We start from the raw sequence: 3806 nt of genomic DNA on the forward strand, positions 1-3806 counted from the left end.
GGCATGGCAGACTCACACTGACAACAAACACTGACAACAATCACATCATATAAGATCAATCAATCAAATCAAGAATAGATTAAATAAAGTCACTGACTTCTGTATGACAGTCATATCTAATTTTGAGACCGTGTTGAAATACACATGAAATGGTGTTGAAGGTTCCCAGGAAGGACCACCAAAATTACTCCAAGATCTTAATAAGGACTCAGTCGAGAGGCTGCAAAATAGTCCGGAAAAACATCTGAAACTCAGTAGACCTCATTCAGTTAAGATTAGTGTCTATTATTCAGTTGTAAGAAAGACACTGGACAAAAATACATCTATAGGAGTGGAAACCATAGCTGAACAAAAAGAAAACAAGTCCCTAATATATTCACAAGAAAATTTATGAAAACTATTTTGTTTTGTGGAACTTTTTTGAAGTCAACATGCTATTATCTGGCCTAAAACTAATATAGTGATGGTAATGTGAAGATCCGGTGCTGCTTAAATGCTTAACAACTTTGAGGACTTTCTGTAATTGATGAAAGTGTGAGTTCTGCTCTCTACATTAGGAGAAAGTTCTTAAACTCAAATCTACAATTAATTAAGCTCAGATCAAGCCTGCTTGAGTCAAGCAGTAAGACAGTGACCTAAAACAAGTTACACCTGAAAGTCTTTGGAGTGGCACACTCAATATCTGGACTTAAATCTGATAAACATGCTATTGCATGTTAGCATTGAGTCAGATTGTAACGTCTGACGAAAGAAACAAAAAAAGTTATGCAAGGCGTAAACACTCTTTCACAACATTGTACCTAAATTCAAATATTAGAATGTATTGTTGCTGTTCTTCTCGTGTTGCCTCAAGACAAAAAAAAAAAAGAAATTGTGAGCTGCAACAATGACATATTCCAGGGAAACACAATGTTCCATATTTTCAGTGAATCTCAAGACAGTCACTTGCAATTTCGGTTTGGCTGTGAAGTCAGGCATGCTACCACAATACCCTTATTAAAAAGACTGAGTTAAAAGGTTCTTTTTTGTCGTTGACTCATCCAAGGCTGGTTTCTTCACCAGGCTGATGCCGCCTGACTGAAAATGTTTACTTATGTCATTTTCGCTCCTCACGATTTGAAGAACACACCCATGTTTGTCCTGCAGATATATATGTTATATATATATATATATAATATTTACAATTTTTCACCCGCGAAATATTGAAGGTACAACAAAAACTATTTCGTTTTTTTTAATTAATTTCCAAGGAACACAACGACAGCTTGTGAAATTTCAACAAATTATATTGTGATTTTCTGTTACAGAGACAAACACAAAGGAATACAAAGTAGGAAGAATTCCAAACACCAAAATGTTATGATGATAAGGAAGTTCTGTATCTTCTGTCTAATAAAAATATTACCAACAATCAGTCAGAAGATCAAAAGTAGCCCAAGGTTCATTCCTGCAACTTTCACTTCATTTTGGTCCCCATTGTTTAATCTGACTCTCTGCTGACTCATCATATCCTTCTTTCAGCACAGATTCCAACACAGGCTGTGTGGAGATGAGGACAAAAGTGACCACATTTTCACTGGAACATCTTTTGTGAGTCTGGGTGTTGGCCTGAAGCTAAGCGAAAAGACTGTGTCAGCATATTTTACTCCTTTGATCCCCAGGCAGAAAAAAGACACAGACAGAAGGACGAACTCACAGGTTTACGCGTTCAAGTGTTGGAGGTCTGTTGTGCATATACAAAGTTGCAGCAGGTCGACGTGTAAAACACTGAAATATTTGAGAACACAATGTGAGCCCTGCCAAAGAAACCGACACTTTATGCTTATTTCAAGGCTGCGTTGGTTTGCAAGTTGACACTGCTGCCAGCTAATATTGTTAGTATTCACATGAAACCAAAAGTGTGATGAATTGTCTATGCTTTAAAACCTGAAAACAGCTTTAAAATTTTGGTTCCTAAGTTTTACCATGAAAGTGGGCACATTTTATATGCCAGGGCTGTTTTTATTTATATTTTCTTTTCAAAATGTTGGTGAACCCTGAGTAAAACTGCTCCATTTGTAGCTCTGGATGTTGGGAGGTGAAACTCTGTGTCAGACTTAAGACTTTTCAACCTCTTAACTGGCTTTCTTAAAGTATTGCACTTTATATAGGTCAATCCATCTTCCTCTAAATTCTGACCAGCTTCAGTCTCCCTGCTGTAGAGAAGAACCCTGTGACATGAAGCTGCCTCCACCGTGCCTCGCCATGAGAATGATCTTCAGACAGGACATCTTTCTCGATGTCGATATAAAAGGTCAGATTTGTTGAGGCTGATTGCAAGTGGGGGAATCTTTTGACAATCGTCCTGTATGTTTAAGTGCACATTTCATTTGGATGCAAACATTTTTAGAAATAAAAAAAACTCTCAGTCACAATAAGCAGGCATACAGACATCATCTATAACAGTATCTGGAAGCTATGTTTATAGGAAATAGGAAAAAGAACCAGCAATGACCTGAAACAAGACCTATGATGCATCATCCTTAGGTTGATGTGATGTTTTTGAAGGAGATGCAGCCTCGCTGGCCCTAAATAGTACATTGTGTTATTTTGTTCAGATCCTGTTTTAGTTTTTAAATGACCTACTTCTTCTCTCCCATTTGTTGGTTGCCATGGTGAAGCCATAACTTAGTGGAAGAAAAAGGGGACAAGACGCTTGCAAGGACAATGATGTTGATGTGTTTCACAAGGAAACAAAGTGACTGATGTGCCAACACAAAGGAGGAAACGAGGCTGCAGGTTAGTCATCGAGCTCCATTTACACTCTGTGCTGGTGACACAAACACAAATTTTATGCAACCTCTCTATTTCTCTATTTACAAAGCAGGTGCCTGAATGGACGTGTCCTTAAAGTAGAGAGGGAAGGGAAGGATTAAAGGTAGGAAATGTCACATTTCGAAAAAATATCCCCCATCAACATGGGCTTCAAATTACAATAAATTAGAAATCCTTCAATATTCAAAGATTTGCTAAAATGTTACATTGATGAAAGTCTAGGTTTAATTAAAAATAGATAATAGGCAAATATAGAAAATTTGAAACACAAAATCTGACAAATTAATCACATGCTAGAATCAAATGCAAAGGCCTTTAGCTTCCTGATATTTGAATGTGTCGAGCTTTTTCTTCTAAGGGAACAAAAATGTATTTGTTATTAATATAAAAAAGAAAGATTATCTTTCTCTGTGAATCCTAACCTGGTGGAAATAAAACCCCAGAACAGACCTGGGACTGAAAGTTTTGGTAGGAGAATATATATTGCTCACATTGGTGTCTATTGTGGATTTATGTTTAGTTCTGAGAGGATTGGCAATTTTTTTTAAAGTTTGTTTGTTTGTGAACATCAAAATTGAAAGTCTGTGTTTGAATTTATGTTAATGTTGCTCATACGTTTGGCAGATGCTTTTATCCAAACTGACAAGTTGATAATATTGTGTTGTTTCCATTGTGCACAAAATGGAAACATTCAGCCCTCTGACCTAAGAGCCTTTTCATAGCTTCAGCCATGTTTATAATACAACTATGAGGGTAGATGACAAATTTGTTGAGAATATAAAAAAGATGAATTTTTGACCAAATTTATAAGGTAATAAAGCTTTTGTGAATAACTAAAATGTATCCGATAATTCTGCAAAATATTCTAAACAATGTAGACACAAAACCACGGTCAAAATATTTCTAAAATCACTGTCTTAAAAGACATCGAAACATTAAATTTACACTAAAGATGATGAATGACAGAAGAACTTTCTACAATATATTGCAAG

This window comes from Poeciliopsis prolifica, unplaced genomic scaffold (genome assembly GCF_027474105.1).
Source record: "Poeciliopsis prolifica strain line A6 unplaced genomic scaffold, Auburn_PproV2 SCAFFOLD013, whole genome shotgun sequence".
NCBI lineage: Eukaryota > Metazoa > Chordata > Actinopteri > Cyprinodontiformes > Poeciliidae > Poeciliopsis > Poeciliopsis prolifica.